The sequence below is a fragment of the Chinchilla lanigera genome, unplaced genomic scaffold (genome assembly GCF_000276665.1).
Source record: "Chinchilla lanigera isolate Chin_1 unplaced genomic scaffold, ChiLan1.0 scaffold00170, whole genome shotgun sequence".
Classification (NCBI taxonomy): domain Eukaryota; kingdom Metazoa; phylum Chordata; class Mammalia; order Rodentia; family Chinchillidae; genus Chinchilla; species Chinchilla lanigera.
The window spans coordinates 793515-819388 of NW_004955571.1; the positions used below are offsets into that span (position 1 = coordinate 793515).

General features: G+C 35.3%; 1 long non-coding RNA gene across 1 annotated transcript in view; it reads left to right on the plus strand.

Annotated features, from left to right (window-relative positions):
- The window catches only part of LOC106147512, a 42377-nt gene that overhangs the window by 3634 nt on the left and 12869 nt on the right, over positions 1 to 25874 (plus strand). The window lies entirely within an intron of this gene.

Sequence of the window (25874 nt, forward strand, 5' to 3'; positions counted from 1 at the left end):
AAAATATGTAAGTTAAGGGAGCAATGTCTATGTGTACTTATAATATCCAGGTATTATTTAGATCTTTATCAAATGAAAGCCAAAATATTAGGCATACAACAGTTGTAATTTTGAACACTACCTGGATATTCAATGACATAACAAATTTCAACTGCAAAACTATTATTATGATTAAAGTGTTTTAAAAAGTGTATATTCTAGCCAAACATAGTGACACACACCAGAAATGCCAGCAATCTGGGAGGCTGGGGCAGGAGGATCACAATTCAAGCTAAGGCTGGACAACTTAGCAACATAACAAGACATTGTCTCAAAATACAAAAGAAGAAAGGTCTGAGGATGTAGCCGGTCCTGTGTTCAATCACCAGTACCATAAGTACATAGTATATTTTGAACTATATAAACTGAACACTTCACAAATGGGAAAGAGAAGTAGATAGGGTTTAAATAGGGCAGAATTTGCCACAGGCTGGTAGTGTTTTAGGATTGGGGATGGATGGATACCTGAGCACCAATCATACTTACTCGTTCACACATGTGCTTGTCAAAAAGTCTTCACAATAAACAAAGAAAATAGATAAGTAGCTCTGCCAAAAGTAGGAAGAAGAGGAAGGTAAAGTTGCAGATCATGGCAGAAGCAATTAAGCTACCCTGATGCGGGGAACCCTTCAAGACTCAGGAGATTTGAAGAGTGGTGCAAATATGTGTTTCTGTAAGAAAAGCACAAGAAACCAAAAATTTTGTGCCATAAATTTCTCTGGAGTCAGGCTCTTACACATTTGATGGTCATCATGAATGTCACACAGGATAAAAATGTATTTGTATTTAAAGTCAATTACACAGACCTCATTTTGAATTACAGCTCACTAACCCCTTCAAATTCTTGTCGCAGTTAATAACTCTAATCAAATCTTAGCTTTGTTTGTGACGTTGCTTGCTCTTAATTATTGACTACCCAATAGTATATTTTTCCTTGCCCTTGAATGGCCTCTTTCCTATGATGATTTTTTATATTTCTGGAATATGCTTACTAATATAAAATCTTTCTTTTATTTCTTAGGACACATGTTGTTGAATACAGCATAAACCTTCTATTGCCTTATGTGTTAATTCAATCATGTACAGTTTAAACCCATTTGACAAGAAAAATATCAAAATCATGCTGGAATTTGTGTAGGCTTGACCAAAAACACAGCTAAAACAATTTCTTAAAGAAATTCTCAGTTCTCACACAATCAAGTCGAACACTACATAATTGATCTTAATTGATTGTTAAGATGAAAGCAACAACTAGATAGAAGACACTTTCATTCAGATCAGTTATTTTAATGACTAAATAGACTGCAGTGATTCAGGTTTGAGTGATTTATTGCTACTGAGATGAGAAGTAAATCAGCTAGTGAGGGATGCACCGTTTTTTATGAGATATATATATATACATATATATATATAAGATTCATGTAGAGAGGGAGCATATAACAATTGTGAAACAAATATATCTAAGAGCACTTTTATATGTGGTCCAATTTAACTTTCACCACAATCATATTACATACTGTTGTCCTGATTTCATGTTGATAAATTGCCCCTTTAAGTAGTGAAGTTTAATGCCTTCGCCAAATTTACACATATGATGAGTGCTGCATCTTTGAACTGAAGCTTGGATTTTAATTCAGTGGTTTTTCTATTATTCTCAATTCCCATCTGCAAATATCATCAATATTTCACAGATATATTAGTCCTAAAAATTCCCCCTCATTAATTCATATTTCAAAAACTACCTTGCCATCCATTTTACAGTTATTGATATGAAAGATGATGTTTCTTTGTAAGTTATAAAGAAAAGAGGCTTATTTTGGCTAATAATTCTCAAAGGGGCAAGTCCACGATCATGGCACTGGTATCAGTCTGTTTCTGATAGAACCTTCTTCGTACTGTATTGCAATAGAAAAAGAAGAAGGGAAGCTTGTGTAGGAGAGAGAGATAAGAGAGTCTGTTTTATCTCAACTCACCCTTGTGGTAACTAATCCAACCTCACAAGCTTTAACTCACTCCCAAGAAATCTAATCCAATCTTTAAACAACTAATACAGTGTCTGCAAAAAGACCTACATTCATGAGTGTAGTGCCCCAAGCCTAAAATTACCTTCCAGGCTCCATCTTTTAAAGATCTCACCACATCTTGATACCATTATGTTGGAGAAGAAGATATCAGCGCATGAAACTTTTAGGGACAAATCATTTCCAAATACTAGTACCTGGGAACTTATCAAAAATACAACTTCTCAATCCTCATCACTAACCAAGAAGGTAGGAAGGGTTATCTGTTCTTTTGTCTTCTCAAACTTCCTAGGTCATTCTGATGTAGGCAGAAGTAAGAACCAGAGATTTCTCCAGTGATGGACCACCTGGTAGGTGGCCAATTGTAATGCCATCATAAAATAATAGAAGTTTATAATAATAAATTTGTAGTTCTAATGCCAATTTCAGTGGATGTCTCCCAAGTTCCATTTTAATATCTTTTTAACTAAATGGGAAGAAATGTGAGCAAGTCTTTCTAACAGGATTTCTCACTATCAAATGGAAACCCATTATCTCATGCTTCACGAGAATGTAGATATTTTTGACAGATTTATTGTACTTGTCAGCTATCCTCCTGATTAGTTTTCTGCAAACAGATATTTTTAGTTTAAATTTATCATACTATCATCATTTTTAATAATTTATGCTCTCCTTTGTTTCATTATTCCCTGGTTTATCCATTATCATAAATCAGTTTCACACATAATTATGGTCACTATTTTAAATATTTGCACATCTGAGCTCCTCACAAAATATTCTGATATGTATTTCAAGAATTCTAGACCTTCTACATATGGTCATTGCATGTACTTCATTAACTGTATCTTTCTCAGAGTATGAAGTATTAATTTCCATGAAAATTTGCATAAAGCTACTAAATATATATGATAGTGATTATGTATTCATAGGTATGAAAGAGTATATTGAGGGGAGGTATTTAGAAAACTAATTACTGCATTAAAGCCCAGCAAACACATTTTCCTGGTGTAACTTCTCTGACAGGACTTCTCGTAAAATGACTAGCACATTGCATTCAGCCCATAATCCAAGCACTCATTTCCCAGTTGTTTTTTTTTAATCTCAAATGGCCTTTAGTCCACCTGCAGGGTTGTGAGGACTTCCCTGTGGGCCAGTCATACTGAGCCCAAACCTGCCTGAGATGTGAACATTCCCAAAGCCTGGGGGAAGCAAGCAACAGATGTTAACAGGAGATGTGAATAAAATTTTTCTCTGTTTATATTAGTGTCTACTTAAATACAATGCCTTCCATTGTAAAAGTTTACAAAGTGAAGAGAAGATGCAAGGAGAGGACCACTAGCTGCTACATAGGGGTAGGTTTTTCCGATGTTGCTGCTTTCTAACCTAGAAGTACAGAGTCTTAGACTTTATAAATTGAACATGCCCTTCCAGGTGACTACTGTAGAAAGGTACCTTGGGAAGATATGAAGAGAATATATTTTACCTAACAGTTTCTTAGCATTATTTATAAGTTTTAATACAGAGACTTATGGTATATGGTCCTTTATTTTGTCCTCTTCTTGCAAGTTCCACAAATGTTATAGATGGCCCAGTAAAGGGTATATTATCAAATAATCAGTTCATATTTGCTTTGCTAGCAGTAATATGATACTGCCAGAAGAAGATGATATTATGGTTACCAGTGCCTTCATAAATTCACCTTAGATTTAAATGGCTTCCTAATTTTCCTCTTGTAGATATCCTAAAAGTAAGAGAGCATACTGGAAAGGTATTATTCAAAGTAAATAATAATATATCAAGCATTCAAATTCTCAGTATTCCTGAAGTGAAGTTTATGGCATTTAAATCTAACACTGTTTCTCCATTTAACAAACTTATCAGTTATGTTCTACGTAGTAGAAGACAATTTATAGCTTCTGTTAGGGATAAAAAGATGAAACAGGCTTAGTTCTTACATTATAATAATAATATTATATAGCATAATATAATACAATAATGTAAGTAATAAAAATAAGCACGTTAATGGAACCAGGGATAAAAAGATGAAACACGCCTAGTTTTTACATAATAATAATATTATAGAGTATAATATAATACAATAATGTAAGTAATAAAAATAAACATGTTAATGGAACTGGTGTGGTGACTTATTCCTGTAATCCCTGCATTCTAGGTAACTGAAGCAGGAGTATCAGAAGTTTAAACCTAGCCTGGGTAACTTAGCAAATTACCGATTCCTTATCTCAAAATAAGAAATCAAAAAGGGCTGGAGGGGTAGCTCAGTGTAAAGGCCCTGGGTTAAAACTGTAGTCCCCTGAAAAGGAGTATTAATGGCTTTTAATACAGGGCAACATTACAATGTCCATGATAAGTAGAGCTTTGATGTTAAGGGTGTTCTAAGTCAGGTAAATTGTGGTGGGAATTTTGTATACTGTCACACGTGTGCCTTCCACTTAGAATAACCAAAGTTTGAGGTTACTTGTTATATTTGCTTACAATATTTGTACTTCATTAATGTTTCTAGCTATCTTCTTTCTAAATTCTGAAGCACAATCCAGCTATTGCAGTCTCCCTAAGGTGCATTTCCCAACAGTGTTCTATTTAGCTACTTCAAGTGTGTATCCCTAAAGCTCCCAGAGTACTTCATGCATGTACTTTACTGAACTATAAGAATTGACACATTTATATCTTCACTAGAATTGTTTCCCTATTGAAAAATGGAAATATATATAATCTGCTCCTAGTGATAATGTCTGGAAGATGGGAAGATTTGGAAAATGCTCCAACCGTATTGTTGAGTATAAAACTATGAGGTTTGAAGATGAAATGATAAACCCAGTTAAGGTGGAGTAAATATGAGCAATGCACAGTTGAGCTGCTGCTATAAGTAGGAAAGGAAAGAGTAAAATTGGATTTAATAATAAGTTTTCTGGAACAGTTATTTGGTAACTATTTTAGATAGTCATGCAGATCTAGAAGGATTTTTTAATATCCTATAGAGCCTGCACCTTATATTTAAACAGTAAAATACCAATGATTCTTCTGACTATTAGAATTTCATGACTGGAACTCTACTTTAAGAATTCCTTTATCTTTTTGTGGCAATGAGGATTGAACTCGGGGCTTCATACATAATAGATAAGCACTCTATCACTAAGCAATACTACGATTCCTACTTGAAGAATTTTAATATCATGCTTTGGCTGGAGAAGTATGTGAAAAGAGACTAGAGGCAACAGACTAAGAAATTCTTCATTCAGCAGGCATTCATTGAGAACTTCTTAGTTATCGGGCCCTGTCCTAAGATCTAGAAGCACCAAGATGATGATTGTGTCTTTGAAATCTCACAGTACAGTAGGAGAGACTGGCTCTTAAAGAAATTCTAACTGAACATAGGAGATCCATCATGGATGGCTAGTGGCAGCAGTGATGGAGGGAGGCCTGAGGTGAAAGTGGTAAAGAAAGCCAGATATGGGAAGGTAAACAAAAGGAGCAACTCACTGGACCCAAATCAAGTATCAGAGCAGGGGAGCGGGTTAGAAAGAGAAGCAGGACCACTGTTGAACCACAACACTGTTTATACCCCAAGTCAGTCTTGGAAGAGGACTGGGCACCCAGAGGGAGGGAATGAGCATTTCAGGGGCAGCTTGGTCAATGGCATAGGCTCCCAAGACTTCCCAACTCTCCCAACCTGAAAGAGGAACACAAGTCATGGTATCAGAGAAACTCAAAACTAGAGAGAAATATATGAGAGAACATGAGCAGGCCCTTGGGAATTTGAAAACAAGCACACTCTTCCAATCAGGGACTCGAACTTGAGCACTGATGAAACTATTGACTGGGGGTTATGTGAGGAAGCAGCATCTAATAACTGTGGGACCCCAAGGAAAGTAAAGGACAGCTTAACACAGAAATAATTGCTCATTCCTTTCTCAATCACCGAGAGTTTTGTGCTTACAGGACACCCTATGTATTGTTCACACCAGCCAGCAAGTGTCCATGGGGGAGCCATACCACACACTCTGCTGAGGGATACTGAATGCTGGACTCCCAGGGATATCACCAACTTCATAAGTCAGAAAGTGCCTCTAAGGAGAGTCACTGAGCAAGGGTCACTAGCACAGGGAGAGACTGGTGCAAGGATCAGAGCACACCTGGCAAAATTACAAGGTAGAAGGCTACTGGAGTAAAAATAGAGGTGACTTCAGGATCTGCCATGAAGGGAAAGGCATAAGGATTGAGAAGGTCCTGGCACAAATCAGCAGAGAGCTGGGTGCCAGGCCTAATACATCACTCCATCTCTTTCTCAAATTAACTGAGGTGATCAAATGTTGAGACACAGACAAAGTCCTATAGTTAGGCATGCCCAGAGTGTGGCATGCATCCAAGAGGCAGGCCATCAAGACCATCTGGACCAACAAGCTCCCTTATTCACAGACAGGCAATGTGATAATTCATGGGTATGTGTAAAGGTGCCCAGAGACCTGCAACTGAACGCAGACTTCAATATAAAAGGGACTGTGAGCACACTCTGATTTTGTTTCTTGCCATGTGCGAGATGTTTGATTTGTTTTGTTTTGGTTATTGCTTCTTTTTTCCTTCTCTTTCTTCATCTTTCTTTTCTCCTGTATCTTCTATTATTTTTCTCTTCTTTTCTTCCTCACCCTTATCATCCCTGTCTTCCTTTCCTCCTTTCATCTGGCATATACAGGAAGCATCTGTATATGTACAAAGAAGAATAAAACTTAACCAGTTTTTTTTTTTCTTTCTTTTTTTTTAGATGGGGTCTCACTATGTAGTTCAGGTTGGCCTTGAACTCACAGTGATTCTCTTACCTCATCCTCCTAAGTTCTAGGATACAGGTGTGTGCCACCATGCCCAGCTAAAGTTTAACTAGTGCATTAATTTAAATAATATTTTTCTAGTGCAAGTCAGGGTAAACCACACCAAAACTGTGCACATTGGAAACAAATGTATGCTAACTTCCAACATATTAGCAGGTTTTAATATTCTCACAATTCTGTCAATACCCAATTACATTTCCTTCCCTCTGTGTCCTTTCTTCCACTCCTACAAATGTTCTCAAACCCTGTTAATGCTAGCTCTTTTTCTCCAGCTATAAAAATAATTCCAACTGAATTTGATCTCCTTCTGGTCTTTACCTATTGATATATCTGTTTTCTTCTCCTTGTCTCACTGACTAACCCTCTGATATTTTTTTCTTTTTTCCTTACCCTCTCCCTCTAAATCTGAATGTGTTAGTAACAGTATAATACAGTCTATAAGCAACATTGATAAAAGATGAAATTGTTTAAGCAAGTTTTAATGAACACGATTGATGTACAATTGCATCTGTAAACAAAACAGTTGGGATTTATTCCCTGAAATACAGAGACTGTGTGTAATCCCATTAAAGTGAATAGGTCAAGGAGATAGGTAAATAGCAAAATGAAAACCAAGCCAAGATCCTGTAACTCGAAAGCAGACATCAACTGAAGAGATCTGTATACTACCAAGATATTCTTTCCACTTTAATTAATCCTCAAACTTTAGCACATAAAGAATACAAAAACATGAGACTAAAAGGCAACAAAATAGCTATAAGACAACAAAATAGATCTAAAAACTCCCACCTCCCCCAAAGATGATCCAAGGGTCATCAATGGGAAGGAAATAACCAAATGGTAGAATTCTATGAAATGATAGAAAAGTAACAAAAACAAACAAATAAAAAAGCAGACCAATAATGTGTTGGTGAATTCAACAACGATATAATGACAAAGATAATGGACTTCATAAACAAGATGTTTTGTGACCTAAAAGCAGATAAAAATAAAACTAGTAGGGCTAATCAAAATGGAAAACATGAATGAGCATTTTACCAAATAAACAAAAAATTTCAAAACATAATTAGAGATCAGGAAAAAGTATCAAATAAAAATATACGTGATAAAAACAAATTGATTAAAAGTATGGGTAGAAGTGAGAACAGAAGTGAGAACAGAATGTCAGAAAGAGAAAACAGGGCAGAGGAACATGAACATATACTAAGAGGTTACAGTGCCTTAAAAAAAAGAAAGCAGAGGAAATTCATGCAATAGCCACTAGGTGATGCAGAGACTAACCTAAGACTATTTGAAATTAGAGAAAAGTTAGAAAACAGCATGAATGGAATAAAGATATTTTTTATAGAAATAATCACAGAAAACTTTCCAAGCACAGAGGTAAAATTCAAAATACAGGTAAGCAAGGCCGATAGAACCCCAACTATCCAAGATCAGATGAAATATCCTCTTCACAGAGTATGACCAGAAAATAATTTCTTCAACATCAAGCTAATATAATTAAAGTCCTAGAAGTCCAACACAGAGACAGAATCTTAAAAACTGTTAGCTAAAGGGAACAAATCACTTGTAAAGACAAACCGCTAGAATTATAGCAGACATCTCTACACAAATCATAAAGACCAGGGGAACTTGGAATGAAGTGTTTTAATCCCTGAAATAAAACATCTTCTAACCACATAAATATGTCCTGCAAAACTATCCTTCAAAATTGATTGGGAAATAAAGACTTTCTGTGACAAAGAATGCCTGAGAAAACTAATTACCACCAAACTAGTTCTAAGCAAGTTCTGAAGGCTATCCTTGACAGAGATAATGAAGCCAGCAATGCAAAAATAAATAAATAAAAATAAAGTTTCATGGAATGGATATAGCAAACAGGTTGAACAGTTTAACAGAAAGGAACAATGAAGGAGCAACAAAAAATGACCCAATGATAATAATAAACCAATAATTTCTATTAAAAATTATCAATGTAAATAATAATAACTCATCAGTCAAAAGACACAGGTTCGCAGTTAAGATTAAAAAGACAAGACACAAAAATATACTGCATTCTAGAGAAATATGTAATCCAAAAAGAATTACATGAACTAAAAATCAAAAACAGAAAACAATATTCCATGCAACAGGAGCCCAACAGGAAGCAAGTATACCTATCTTATTTTCAGACAATGGGGACTTCAAGATAAAATTCACCATAAAAAGAAAAGAAGGTCACTACATAATGCTTAAGAGAACAATTCAGTAAGAATGATAGCAATTATAAATATACATGCACCAAACACTGGCACATCCAACTTCATAACATGAACACTACTGGACAAAAAGGATCGGATGAACTTCAACAAAATCATAGTGGGGGCCTCAATACTGCACTCACAAATAGGTTAACTAGACAAAGAAATTTCAGAGTTGAATCATACCCTCAAATAGCTGGACTTAATAGATATCTTCAGATTATTCCATCAAGCAACAACAGATTACATATTTTTCTCAGTATGTGGAGCTTTTTCCAAAATAGACCACATACTAGCCCATAAGGCACACTTAGATAAATACAAAATAATCAGAATTATCCATGCATATTATCAAATTATAATGCAGTGAAACTAGAAGTCAATGACAAAATAAACCACAGAAATTGAGCAAACATATGGAGATTAGGCAGTACACTTTTGAATGATCAGTAGGTCACAGAAAAAATGAAGAAACAGATTAAACAGTTCATAGAATCAAACACCATTACCACCAGTATCACGTACTAGAACCTATGGGACTCAATGAAAGCAGTTCTAAAAGGGAAATTTATAACTGAAAACCCACATTAGAAAAACAGTGTCAAAATAGATAACCTAATGATACACCTCAAGGTCCTACAAAAATAAGAAAACTCCAAAACTAAGCAAGTAAAAGGAACACAATTATAAAGGTCACAAAGAAAATTAATCAAGTTGAGACTAAAAAAGAGAAGAATCAATAAATGAAAGAACTTACTTTTTGTGCACACTTAGCCAAACTTAGGTAAACAAGGAAAGAATAGACACATATCAATGAAATTAGAAATGAAAATGGCAAAATCACAATGGGCACTGCCCAAATCCAGAATATTATTATTACTTCAAAAACTGAAGGTGATTTGGAGAAACTAGAAGAAATGAATAGATAGCTAAACACATATGAATAACCAAAAATCACCCAAGAAGATATAAAAACCACAAACTGCCCAACAAGGTGCAATTAAATTAAGGCAGTATTTAAAAATTTTCCAACAAACAAAAGATCAGGGTCTGCTGAATTAACTGCTGAATTCTACAAGCATTTCACAGAAGATCTAATACCAGTACATCTCAAACTAATGAAATTAAAGGGAAGAAGTACTGTCAAATTCATTCCTGGAAGTGAACATTACTTTGATCCAAAAGCAGACAAACTAACTGAAAAAGAGAACCATAGGTCCTACTCCACTGCTAGTGGGAGCGTAGATTGGTGAAACCACTGTGGAGATCAGTTTGGAGATTCCTCACAAAACTAGGACTGGGAGTCCCATTTAACCCAGCTATTCCCCTTCTGGATATTTTCCCAGAAGAATTAAAGCCATCATACCACAGTAATATATGTGCACCCATGTTTATAGCAGCACAATTTGTTATAGCTAAATCTTGGAAGCAACCCAGATGCCCGTCCACTGAGGAATGGATAAAAAAGATGTGGTATTTTTATACAATGGAGTATTACTCAGCTATTAAAAAGATAAACTCGAGGCTTTTGTAGGTAAATTGATGCAATTCGAGACCATATTCATAACTAAAATAAATCAGACCCACATGTGTAAACATCATGTTGTCTCCTTGGTGTAAGAACCTGAAAGATTAAGTAAAACTCAAAACATACGATAGATGATAGAAAAGGGAAAGAAATTGCTCAAAGGAAGGAATGAATGGGATGAGGGAAAGAAGAAAAAAAAGAAAGAAGGAAGGCAAAATATAAATATATATATGAATAGCTGTGATAACTGTATTGCTGATGTCTCATGGTATATTGAAAGGAATAATTAATGCTCAAAATTTTTTATGCTCTGATCAATTTTGCATGCTTGTGTCTGGTAATCTGGGCAGCTGATTTGAAGTTAACAATATAGAGTGGAATTACTATGGTGAATTCTTACCATCGTGTCTAGTGAAACTCTGTATTATCTCGAATGTTTTATCTAAAAATTATTTTCTTATTCTCTTTAATGGTTTGAACAATCTTCCATTCTTACATCTGGTAATCTGAGCAACGTAGTTGAGGATAGCGATATGTAAGATAACAACCACTGTAAATTTGTATTATTTTGTTTTGAAACCCTGTATCATTTTAAATGTTCTTCCTCTGTTTTGTTTATGTTTGTGATACTGGTATGCTGCTATTGTTCTATTTTTTGTTTGTTTTTGTCTCATTTGCTACTCTCTTTAAAATTTTTAAAAAAAAAGAGAACCATAGACCAATCTCTTAAATGAACATAAATGTAAAAAACTTGAAACAAGAAACTGGCAAAACTGAATGCAGTAAATAAGCTAAAAACTCATATAACATGACGAAGTCAGTTTTCTCACAGGGATGCAAGAATGATTAAACATATATAAATCAATAGATGTAATGCATTCACATAAACAGAAACAAGAATAAAAATCACATGATCACATGGAGATGTAGCTCACCATGAACTAAAGTAACATCAAAATAGATCAAAAATTCCACATCCATTTATGACAGAACCCTGAAGAAAATAAGTACCGAAGGACCTTATCTCAATTCTATAAAACTATTTTTTTGTTGTCATTCTGGGAATTGAACGTAAGACCTCATGCTTGCCATGCAGGTGTTGTGTCACTGAGCTCTATCCCTGGCCCTATAAAACCATCTATGATAAACATTCTGTCAACACCATATTAACTGGTTAAAACTAAAAGCTCTTCCTCTAGAACCATGTTCTAGAATCATCCTCTAGAAGGATGCTAACTATCACCATTCCTGTTCAGTACACCGCTATGCAAAAAGCAAAACAGAAACAGAAATAAAAAGGATATGTATAGGAAAGGAAGAAGTCAAAATATCTTTCATTATACGTAACATGATCTTTTACATAGAAGACCCAAAAAATTCAACCAAAAGAGTCCTGAAAGTGATAAACAAATTCAGTAAATTAGCAGCATATAAAATCTGCACCCAAAAATCAATAGTCTTCCTGTACACCAATAATAAAACAAATGAGAAATAAATTAGTAAAATAATGCCATTCACAAGCTTTGAAGTTAAATAATTAATAATTAGCCTAACTAAGGAAGTGAAAGATCTCAGTAATAAAAATATAGAATTGTGGAAAAGAAATCAAGATGACATCCTATAATGTAAGATGTTCCCTGACCCTGGATGAGCAGAACCAGCATTTTCAAAATGCACATACTTCTAAGATTGATATACAGATTTAACACAATTTCAATCAAAATATTAATAGCATTCTTCACAAACTAGAAAAAAATGATGCTAAAATTTTTATGGAACCAGAAGAGACCAAGAATAGCAAAAGTAATGCTGGGAAACAAGAACAAAGCAGGAGGCATCACAATCCTGGATTTTAAGTTACATTACAAATTTGTATTGATACAAATAGCATGGTATTGGCATTCAAATAGGCATGCAGATCAACAGAGCAGAATAAAGCATTCAGAAAAAGCTCCAAGCACATTCAAATCATCTGGTCTTTCATATGGGACTGAAAAACATGCTGGAAATTATAACCATAAATAAAGCTTTTTTGTATAATGCTCAAATTGCACAAGAGTCAACAAATGGGATTTGTCAAATGGAAAACATCTGTACAGCAAAGGAAAAAAATAATTAAAGACACAAACTGCTGGTTACTCCTCAAAAAGAGACTAATATCTAAAATATGTTAAGAAATAAAAAAGTCAACAACCAAAAATAAAAGACCCAATCAAAAAATGGGCAATTGAGATGAATAAATACTTTTCAAGGTAAGAAGCAGAAACAGTTAATAAATACGTAAAAAATTTTTCAATGTCATTAGGATGAGAGAAATATAAATTAAGCAGTGAGATTTTATCTGACTCCTGAAAGCATACCTATCATAAAGAGATCAATTGATACCAAATGCTTGCAAGGCTACACAGAAATGAGAGCCCTTCTATATTGTTGATGGGAGTGTAAACTAGTACATCTGCTATGGAAATCATGTGGATATTCTTCAAAGAACTAAAACTAGAAATTCCTCTTACAGGTATCTTCCCAAAAGAGTTAAATACATCATATTACAGTGATACATACCCACATTTATAGCAGCACATTTTATAAAAGCTAAATCTTGGAAATGTCCCATATGCTCATCAACAGAAGAATGGATAAAGAAAATGTGGTAATTATGCATAACAAGGCACTCCTTAGCCATAAACAAGGATAAATTTGAGCCATTTTTGTGAAATCGATGCTTCTTAGGACCATAATATTAAGTGAAATAAATCAGACACACAAGTTTAAATATTGTAGGGTTTCTTTTTTATGAGAAACCACAGTGTAAATAATTTAAAGAGCAAAATAAAGGGCCATACCAAATATGGAATATTTCCTTTACAAATGGAGAGGAAAACTAGAGATGGAGGGAGGGGGAGGGAGTAGAGGGCAAGTGGAGCTAAAAAGAATTAAGATGTGTTATGTAACTGCATCAACTTCCCATGATGAATGTAATTATTTAATACAGCAAATATGCACTAATAAGCATAGCATATGAAATTGACACACAATGATACATAAGTTTCTAGGGAAGTATTATAAGACAGTATAAGAACAAAATAAGTATTCATTAAATATCATAAATGAAGACATGAACTTTACAGAAGTGATAGAAGGAATGCTATAAAAGGAATAACCCTCCAAGACATTGTAGATGTTCCATCCAGAGGGCATTGTGTTGTGAACTGAAAGGATCAAAACGTTCATAATTGGCTGTGGCTAAAGTCTTGCATTTAACTGGAACGAATCAAGTTCCACCAACCACGTAGGAGAGTGCAAAGGGAGGATTGGTTTAGGAGGAAATACAAAGATGTATTCATTTTAAAACAACTTTTTGGGGGGAATCCAGAGAGAAATACCAGCACAACTTCACTGAATAAATTATGCCTCACTAATCTTATTTTCTAAAATTACCTCACTCTTCCGCATGAGGAACACTAAAGTTAAGCTGGTAGGTAGTAGCTCCTCCTTCATTTTGGGATGCTATGCGTATGTATTTAGAAAGAGAAAACTGAAAATGTGCCTACTGAGAAGATGATGTACAAAACTAATGCAGTATACACAGGACTAGATAACAAGTCAGATCACACATTCACTAATATCTACATGACTACTCAGAATGAATCCGCATTAGGGATTTGGACTTCGAGGGTTATAGCTGGAAATGCTTTGCACTCTGCTTTGCTACATTTCCAGAAAGCTACTGGAACAAAGACTCTGACTTTCTCTCAAAAGAAGAACCTTTCTACGCCGGATTAGTATTTGTGAAGTTTAAGGAAAGAATTTTAGATAAGAAAAAGTAGGGCAGGGGTCCTTCCTTTTATAGAAGGTGAATGCTTTTGTCACACTGTACTACTTACAAAGTCAAGTAGCAAGTAAAATCATTGAACTTGTGTGCTTCTATTTCTGACCCCTGTTTCCAGCTGTGAACAAGTCTGCCACTCAGTTTCAGGGTTTCTTTGGAGGAGTTGTTTTGTTTTGTTTTATTTTTGTGATGTGAATGCCTGAGAAAAGTCCAGAGATTACATTCTTACAGACTACTGAGAAGTTTTTAAAGAAATAACATGGTAGAAGTTGTCACAGAGACTTGCAATCTGCTTAATAATTAAGTCAGTGATTTAAGAGATGGGAGATTAGAATTTTTGTGTGTCCCATTACGGATGGACAAATAATGAGTGTAATTATTAAGTTTATTGTTGTTTAAGAAAATGAAACAATCAATGATTATTGAGAGAAATCAACTCAAGAAATCAATGACCTTAATTTTATTACTTATACAAATGGTCTTACCTTAAATAATTATTTGGATTTATTTTCTGGTACTGGAAATTGAACATAAGGCCTCTGCACTGAGCCAAGTGCAAAGCCCCTTTTTTAGTTTTTTTGAGCCCCTTTTGAGTTTTTTTTTAAGCCCTTTCTTTAGTTTTTTCTATTTTTAAAATTTTGTCTGAGGCTCTTGCTAAATTGTCTACACTGGGCTCAAACTTGTGATTCTCCTCACTAACCCTCTTAAATTGCTGGGTTACAAGTGAGTGCAACCATACCAGGATAAATATCTGGTTTATTAATAAGTTCCTTACACATGGAAAGTGACTGAATGAGTTAGGCAAGTTTGTGCTACAAAAAGAAACAATCCCCAAATCTTTATAATTTAAAACAATAGTAGTTGATCTACTCTGTAGGTCCTTTTAATGAACAAGATGCTCCAATCTGGAATGAAATAAAAAAGACATTGAATTTCAGTGGGAATTCAGTACAAAGGAGATTCCCATATAGAGAGAGACATAGAATATGAAGTTGGAAATGGGCAGTAACTTCTGTATACTCATCCCAGAGCTTCTCCCACTCCTTCCAAAGGGTCTAGTTCATTAGCACCTGTGTTGAACATTTAAAAGATCTGAAGGTCAGGGCCTAAGTGATTCCTGACATCATTGTATTATGGTTCATTTTTCCATCAGATTTCCCATTTCTATGAATGGTTTTATCATAAGGAAGGAAAAGAAAAATATTGTTGACAAAATTTTCAAGTTATTATTAATATACATTAATTATACAAAGTAATATTCTTCATTGTGGTATATATATCATGTATTATGGTGCCCATTCTACTTTCTTCTACTCCCAAACAGACTCCCCAATCCTCAGTATCACTCTTCTGCTTTAAACTAGAATTTTTAAAATCTTATTTTGCTTTAGTTTTCATATATGAAGTACACGTGGCACTTGTCTTTCTGTGTCTGGTTTACTTTTTCTTAGAATGATTTGCTATATTTCCATGTATTTTGTTGCAAATGACAGGATTTAATTCTTCTTTCTGGCCAAATAACAGTCCACTGTGTGTGCATATCATACTTTCACTACCCCTTCATTTACTGATGGACACCTACACTGACTACACATGTTAACTATTGTGAATAGTGACACAGTGCAATGGGCATGAATGTATCATGCTTGTGTCATGTTTTCTTTGGATGTCTACCCACAAGTGAGAATGCTGTTAATAAATGTCAGGGCAGAAATAAATAAAACAGCTGAAAATAACAGTAAAAAACCAATGCAAATGTTTCAGGCCTCATGACAAGTACTTAAGCAATTTAGAGTTCCAAGTTTTTAATAATAGAGATTAAACTAGAAAAAAACAGTGCATTTTGAGCTGCAGATTACAGTCTTCACTGTAAAAAAAACCCTCCTGGAGCAAGTCCCCAGCACACGGCTAAAAGCATTTACAGGGCCTTTCTATCCAAGGGTGTTCCTCCAGGGCCATGCTTCAACTGCTGCCAGAATGGTCACTGGGCTAGGGAATCACAGCCTGGGATCCCCACTAAACTGTGTTCTTCCTCTGGAGATCCTCACTGGACGTTGGATTGACCTGATGCCATCTCAGCCTACATACCTCTACTGACTATCCATGCAGATTTGAGTTCAAACACTTCATTCAGAGCCTTTGAAATTCCAACCCCAATCTAAAAATCCTATATATACTAAGTCTGCCCTGCAGATAGCTGCTGATATCTCTCCAATGTCAACCTGCCTGAATGTAGGTGAATAAAATCTGATCTTTCCCACAGCCTCAGTCTCTGAGTGTTGCTTCACACCACCATTTATGTAACAGTATTGATAATTTAAGAACAGAAACAAAATTAACAAATTAATTGTACTGAAAAGGAGACAAACAAAATAAAAGTAAAGTTGAAAATGGAAACACTACAATCAATGGCATGAAAATGCAACAGGTCTTTAGAGATTATCTTGAAAAACTACATAATAACAAATTGGAAAATCCAGAAGAAATGGACAAGTTCAGAGACACATATAAACTACCAAAATTGAATGAAAAGAGAACAAAAAATCTGAATGGAACAAAAAATATGTGAAGCAATCAAAATCTATATAAAACCTCTCCCAACAAATAAAAGTCCAAGACCAGATGACTTCACTGATAAATTTTGCCAACATTGTAAAGAAGAACTAACATAAATACTTTTCACACTACTCCAGGGAATTGAAAAGGAATAAGTCTTCCCAAACTCATTCTATGAGGCCAGCACTATCCTACAACCAAAATCTGAAAAGACCTCTAGTTTAAATTAATGAGGGTCCTATGTTATTTAATAAAAGTATATATGATCAAATGTAGCACTTACAGTGAAAAATGAAGTGGTCTGCTAAGGGCCCAAAATTAACTAGTAGTTTTAAGTATGCATTTATTTAGGAAACTTGGTTCAGTTTTATCCATTTTGAAGTATGTTGAATTTTAGAGAATACTTAAAAAAATATTGGACCCAATATCTGGGTGTCATGGTGATACCATGTGTTGTATCTGAGAAATACAGTCCAAGTCTTTATGTACAAGTAGCAAAGAACTGCAAGTGTACACACAGTAGTAAAAGAAAAAGCAGCTACATTTATTGAAGACAACTGGAAGATGTGCTCAGGGTAGGTCTGTGCCAACAGAAACTAAAAGGTGCCATAAACAGAAAAGTGGTGCCTGGACAGCAGAGGAATAGGAAAACGGTCAAAGCAAATCAGGATTTTGGATTTTAAAAGATGTGCACCCTGCCCTGGGTATCTGTCAATGGTGTTCTCTGGGTAAGGTTGAAAGAAATGATTGACAGGGGTCTAAGTCATCACAAGGGGCACCTTAGTATGCATGACTCTTTCAGAATCTGTTAGAGAAAAAGGAGGAGATAAAGGTAAGAGCTCAACATCACAGGTTTATTTCTAACCCAAGAGGGACCATGCTGGCACTTAGCACAGACTGGTTACTCTAATACAGGCCATGAGGTCTTTTATAGGGTGATGAGGGGAAGAATTCAGTGAAAGGGAGTTGTGGCTGCCTGCCAAAGAGACAGTACAGGCAGTAGTGTTTTCCCAAAGATGAGGCTTGGAAAAGCACAGGAAGTAGAGGTTGTTATCAATAGCAGGGCTGAATAATGGGAGTTACAGGGTGCAGGTATACTTACTGGGCCCTGTTAACCCATGTTTGTTCATCTTTTGCAGGTACAAAAACATAGCAGGGGCAGGCAGAGGTCTGAAGTGGCTTCTGGTCAACCTAGGATGGTGGAGGTCAGATTCATTCATAATCCAATCTGTTTTAATCACATGCATGACATAATATCTATGTATTAATTGTTAACAAAGTTTGAGTGTAGAAAAAGTAACTGAAGGTCTGGCTGCATGATTTAACTTTTATGTACTCTGGCCTGGAGCTTTAGATAGTTTTTGTGTCTTCGTTGTTATTTTTGCTTTGCTTAAGACAGCAGAAGGAGATTTTGCCCTGTGGTGTTGCCCAAATTCCAGTGGATGAGAAGGGAATGGTCCCCCAGCCACAGCTGTGCTACCTGTATTAGTGTCATAGGCCTATAATCCTAGCTACTTGAGGGGTTTTGGTAGGAATATTACAATTGCAAGAGGAGTCCAAGCAAGTTAGCCAGACACTGTCCGAAAGGGGCAGGGGATGTCCATAGGATATTTAACAAAAATTTATATGGGCTTAAATAATAAATCAGTGACACTTGAAATCAATTTTAATATAAGTTCAAAGAAGGAAGGAGAATATAACTGAGCTAAAAGCTGATAATAATCAACATATAGTCTTTATTTATTTTTTTTTTTTAGGTTTTTTTTTTTTTTTTTTTTTGGTTTTTCTCTGGTACCAGGAACCGAACTCACGACCTTGCGCTTGCCAAGCAAGCGCTTTTGCCGCTGAGCTAAATCCCCAGCCCCAACATATAGTCTTTAAACACTCTTGTAGCCTAGTTTTATTCAAGCCCCTGTAGTTACCTTTCCTGAGATTGCTTTACACGTTGGAGGGCTAAGCAGTGTAGAGATTATAGACAGTCCTGGGAGAAATGAGTGAAGTTTTCTGACCTGCTGCTATGGGTTTTTAACCTTTGCTTCTGAGCCTCACATCATTATCATTTTAAGTTCAATACTTTGATAATACAAGAAAATGTCCAAAATGTAGGAAATGATGAAGTGTTGTTTTGTTATTGAATTTCCCCAATTCATTAGTAAAAGCTTCCTTTAACCTTTCTAAATAGTATGCTTGAAAAGTTCTGAAGAAGCCTGCAGTTGTGACTCTATAAGAACATATTTGTTTTGATATTTTTGCCTTTTCTCTGCATACTCTTGCTTACAGTGATTCTTAGTAATTTAAATCATAATATTTATTTAGTTCTGAGCACAAAAGAATGCATTTTACAAGAAATAAGATAATGAAGAGAATTTTGGGTCTCTATATCATTTCTTTTGTGTTCTGATGCTATTTCCTTTCAGGTCTCTGTCCTCCTTCCTGCTACGGGAGCTATTGCTTTATATCAGTTCTTCATCACAGTGTGCAATATTTGCTGTGACGCTTCCTCACTCCAACATATACCACTCATCTTACTCAGACAGTATGATGCTGAGGACAAAGACTGTGATGGCTTCAGTGCATCGGATGAACTAAAGAATAAATTATTTCACTAAACAAACAAGCGGCTAGCTGTAGGCTACTGAGATTCTAGTCCTCCTTTTGTTTCAGTTTCCATATTTGTATGAAGGTGAGGAAAATTTTTCTAATTCCTTAGTGGTTGATCCTCACAATAATCATGCTACAGATTTAGAGGAATGCTTGTCTCCAGGTTTCTTCAGCCTTAAATATTTATATCGCTAAGAAATGAGGCTGTGTTCTCATATCTCCTTTGCTGCAAACCTGCTGGCCCCTGCTAAGAGAGCATGGAGCGTGCAGGCCTTCTCCCAGGCCTATGTTTTCCTACCAGCCTTCCTGGACAACCAAGTTCTGAGATCTTGTCCCCTACTGATGTTGGTTGGCATTCATTTGTCCAATCTTTGCATAGAGACTCGTTTATTTTATGAAAAGAGCCAACAGGACAGTATTGCCTTACAGAGAATCTAAAATACAAAATGAAAATAAAGGAAAATTATTCCCTTTGAAGGAAAGGAGCATTTTGAACTCAATAAAGAGTAATAACTTTCAATAAATAAGCATTTCAGAGAAATACAGTCTGAGATTCTGGACAGCAAGAACTCTAAAAAATGGCAAAACAAAGAAATTAAAGCACAGTATGAAGTTTCTTGTAATTTTTTCGCTGAAAACTTAACAGTGTATTTGTAATTAATGAGACTTATTTGGACATCTGTACTAATGTAGCATGTGTTGTTCATTGAACTGCTTTGAAATTTTACCTTCCTGATCTAGGTTGGCATTCAAATTACTCAAAATCTCCTTGGTATATTATGAAAATGTGATTTGGAATAAATTATACACAGGAATAAATTACCCTCTTTTTAAAATCAGAAATATAATTTTTCAAATCCAGTACAATGTCACTGAATAATATTTTCTCTTCTTCAAAAATTTCAAAATCTTTATTTTGAGCCAGAAGTTCTTCTTTTTTAAATTAGTGCAATATGCACTTCTGATATATAATAAAATTCATTTTGGGGAATTGGTACATATACACATTGCATTTTGTTTATTTTTACTATGCCTTCCCCCACTGCCCTACCTATCTCCATAGTATATCTCCGTGTTTCCTACAATCAGTCTTTTATTTTGTTCTTTAAATTCTTTATATTACAGTTTTCTCATATTAGAGAATCCATGCAATATTTATCCTTCTGTGTGAACACACAATTTTCCAGGAGTGACCAGTCACCAATTTACAAGGCCCTGTGCTCAGTGCATGGGACACCCAAATGAATAAGACTTGTTTCTTATACTATGATGATTAATAATTAAAGCATAGATTCCTACATCTTCTATTCACAGTATTTAAAACACTTATTGATGCATGAAAAGTGTTCTCTAATGTGCCAGTGAATGCACCAGGTGGACTGGGAGGTTCACCATTTTCTCATCCATCTGCACAAATGCAATATCCATGGCTATAGTTTCTTCCTCTGTCTTCCTTGCGGCAGTGCCCCCTTTGGCGAAAGTAGTGCCTAGCTCAGAGTAGCCACAATATACGTCTGTTGAAAAAAATGAATGGATTCACTCACTAAATGCTTCGTCTTGTTTTAGAAACCTTTGATATGTCCTACAACACTTTCTAAAATGAAAACGTGGTCGTTCTGTACTGAAGACCACATATATGTAGTTGAGTGCACAGATTCTGGAATCATATCCTTCAGGTGTGAATTATATCCTCAAATTCACCAGTTGTGTGACTTGGGTAAGTTTCATAACATCGCTGACCTACAGTTTTTACCACTGTCATTAAGAGTGAGTAGTCATAATTTACTTAGAGTGCTGTGTGAAGTTATCTAATGTATGTTCAGTAATCAGCACAATATCTGCTGATTATAAAATCATCCTCTTTTGGCATTTAATAACATTCAACTCATCTGTATGAACTTATGTCTACAAAAGCAAGTGACATTATACTGGAAAAATAAAATGTCAAATGTGATATCTAGAGAATAGCAAAGTGCCTGAGGAACAGTAAATTACAATCCAATTCATTACAACAACAAAGAAATCTCAGAAAATTTGATTTCTAGGAGATGACTTCCCACATCAGGGAACTCCATTTTCTCGTCTGTCCATCATTTTCCTAGAAAATATAATCAGATAGGCAATATCAAGTTAGTCTTCTCTTCTAAGAATCATGAATGAAAACACTGTTTCAGTGTGGGTTTGGAAAGAAATAAGAAAAATGTGTGCATGAGGCCTCTGCCTACAGAGTAATAAAAAGGAAACAGAAGAGCCCAGCAGGGAAAACTTCATGACAGTTCTACAAGGGTTTTCATTTATCAGCATTTCTGAGGGACTTCTATTTCTCTCAGGCCTAAGTTGTCAAAGAAAACTGAGAGGAAGAAAATTGAGAGGAAATCCCATACCTGTGAACCAAAAAACGTGGTTTCTTCACTGAGACCCATAAAAAGAGATTAAATTAAATACTTTTGGTGAAAAATATTTCTCCTGTGTCCTCCTGCCATTCCCTTTCAGAACAAAAGTAATTAAACAAGTTCTTAAATGATGCAAACTTTACAGTAACTGTTACAGTTTCTATGAACACATTTTGAAAATCATTGTTTATGAAATGAAAACCAATATCAGGGATGAAAGACTAAAGTGAAAGGATATTACATTATACTATGCTACAGATGGACTTTCAGCAAATGGACCATACTTTCTTCTGTGGAAATGTCACCATTATGAAATTGAGTAACTGCTGCCAGGGCTTTAAATTCTTTCTTCCAATCCAACAATGAGGAAATCCAACAAGTTTCATTGTGAGCTCAACACTAAGGTGATAAAGTTCAATCATTTATTGAAATGATAAAATAATTGCTTTGTTTTCTCCATACTCACCTAATATCAGAAATGGATTTTGTGCCAACCTTAGAAGTCAATTCTGATGATCTGTGGAGATTAAAATTCCCATCACATTTTTTTCAGGGGTATAATTCTTAATGTCAATTTACATTCAAATTCATGTTGTGGATTTAGTGTTTCACCTACATAAATGCCCTACTCATAATTTTAAGTATTTCTGAGGTTTCCACACTAAATGTGTGGCATCCATAGATGCATAAATTATTTTTTCAAAATTGTGCATTATAAGAATGTACTAAGATTTTTCATGGAGATTTTTCTCCACTTTCATTCTGACATCATTTCAGCTTGCAACTGACTTCTTACATATACTTCACTTCATAATGCTTGCCAAGGCCACAGATTCATAGCAATCACATGTCGATCCAGAGATTTCTCCTTGTTGGATTGGAAGAAAGAATTTAAAGCCCTGGCAGCAGTTACTCAATTTCATAGCAGAATAGGTAACATACACTTCTTGCCAAAACATGAAAAGAGTCTAACCTTGTTTTGTAGTCAAGCACTCTCTACACATGAACCATTAGCACTGAGCACCAGGACAACAAATCCAGCATGGTGCTCCTCCTGTACATTATGTGCTATTTCTCACTGATTCCATATTTAGCCCATTCAAGCAATCTTTTCCAAGTGGACACTTCAAAATCTCTCTTCCTCTTCCCAATTCTCTGATTTTGTCTCTTTTCTTCATTTGCCAAGTATCCTAAAACTATTATATGTGACTATTTTGAAAAAGTAGCAACAATTAATCTACCCACAAATATATCTGCCATGGAAAAGAAGGCCCTGTAGCTAAAATATTGTAGTCTGTCCTTAAATGAGGATCTGTGAAATTTTGGGTACTGAATACCACTGTTTAAAGGTCAGGTTGTGGGATATAGTCCAGGAAGACATGAGTCAGATGTACATTTGTAAAATTTTTGAGCTGCCTTTGTGACATAGGACCTGACTGATGCCAATTATGCTTAAAGAAGGATAAAAATTAAGGATTCTTTTAAATATGACATCATATTTCATTCATTAACTTGTTTCTTTTGGTATGCATTTTATGAATGTCTACACTGTGCAAGGTGCTATAACAGATATCCAGAATGCAGCAAATCAACTGACTAGGTATGTTCCTTGAATTAGTGGTACTTGCATACTAACAAAGGATACATACTAAATATAGGTGTAATTATACTCATTTAACTACAGCAATTACAAGTTAGCTAGGAGAAGTACAGAGCGGCGTGAGAGCACATAGCAGGGGATGCTCATGCAAGCTAGAAGGTTAGGGCTAGTTTCTTTGAGTTGTTGACTTCTAACTGATAAATAGTAGACAAAAAGAGAACAGAGAGCAAGGAAGGGTAAAGGAGAGATGGGAAGAATATATTTTCAAAGGAAAAACTCCAAAACAATACCCACGTAACTGGAGCTTAGAAACTAAGAGGAAAGATCGCAAAGTTTTAAAATTATGTTAATATATTTGAGAAGGCCTTCTAGGATAGATCAAGAGTTTGATGTTCATTTTAAGACTAAGGCTCAGTTGCTACTGAGACCCTTCTTCCTGAAATTCAGTGCAAAAGGGACACCATACCTATACAACTTTTAGTTGAAGTTTCTTTCTCTTTTTATTTTGCATTTATGAAACCTGTATGCCTAGAATTTCACATCTCTTCCAAAGTAGATCCACCCATGCTTATTATTACTATGTCTTATAAAGGGTCAGTTTTGTTATGCAACATGCAAGGTACTATTTTCAGCCTTGTTTTTGCAGGCTTGTGTGTTTGTAGTCATTTTTTCATGGGAAGCTAAATGATTTAGTTTGAAAAAACAGAAGGAGAAAAAGACAGTTCCAATTGTCTATGGAAGAGACTATCACAATCAAATGACTTTCTCAAAAGAATACTGGAAGAATAAATGAATTTTCTGTGGAAGTTGGTTTGGAAAGAGATCGCAATGATTTGAGATCAACAAGATTTCTGTGGAGTACAGTATCCCAATGCCACTACATTGAATTCAGGTGGTGGCAGTAGAGATGAACAGGAGAAATATTCTAGAGATGGTAATTTGAATGGATGGAGAGCTCAGAACAAGGGTCATATTCACAATACTTAATGACAGATTCATGAATATCACCAGTCAGAAAAGATTCTACTAATAAATAAAAGTTATAACAGTATCAGTATGGGCCACTTGAATATACTTGGATGGTGACTATTAGGTGGATAATTGAATCTCTGGTAGAGTCTACAGTAGCTCAGTGTGAAAGTCCTGGGATCATTCGCCTGTAGTACAGAACAAAACAAAATAACAAAAATAAAAACATACATTGAATCAGGTCGTTCTCTTTTATTTATTTTTTTTTGGGGGGGGGAGGTTTCTCCGGTGCCGGGAACCGAACTCACGACCTTGCGCTCGCCAGGCAGGCGCTTTGCCGGTGAGCTAAATCCCCAGCCCCCGTTCTCTTTTATTATCCTCTTTTGCACCCAAGCATAGCTGTGCTACCAGCTCTTACCAGTGGATGACAAAATTGATGTGACACCTCTAAACCAAATTAATTAAGAAACTAGTGGGAATTTTTGTTTTCATCTTTTGTTTTGTATCCAGCAACATATAGGAACTTCTGTGTTCTTAGAGGATGAAGAAATCGCACGGTGACAGGATCTTGGTTTCCTGAATCACAAAATGGAGGACTCTGCCCACCAACCAGAAACACATACAACACGCTGTTATAATCAGTAAATCTCACACTCTGTTAAGGCATTGAAAAATCTAAGGTTTGTTTGTCATATCAGCCAGATATATCAAAAATACTGTATTTAAATTAATGTAATAGCAATGCTTTTCAAAACATGATAATGAAATTATTTATGTTTCTCTGCTTTTTGAGTTTATTTGAAATTCCATAAAAAAGAAAATATTCTCATGAAATGTCACATTTTTTATTGGTTTTTATATCTAAATTGGTTGTAATGCTTGCTTCATGAAAGTAACATGTCTTTTGTACTGCCCGTCATTGTTATTTTTAGCATCTGGAAAAGTACAGGGACTATCAAAGACACTGAATAAGTATTTGTTAAGAGAATAAAGTATGCATGTTACCAGTGGATTTGGTGTATGTATACAAAACTAACTATTGATGGGATTGACATTCTGGATATTTGTGCATTTAAATGAAGAGAGCATGTGGAAATCTCACTTAAGAGGAGTTTAAAAATCTTGAGTTAATACAGGCTGCCTCCATGCCTACAAGTTAGGGGCCAGGGATATAACTCAACAGCATAAGCGCCTGCCTGACAAGCACAAGGTCCTGAGTTTGATTCCCAGTACAAAAACAAAACAAAACAAAAC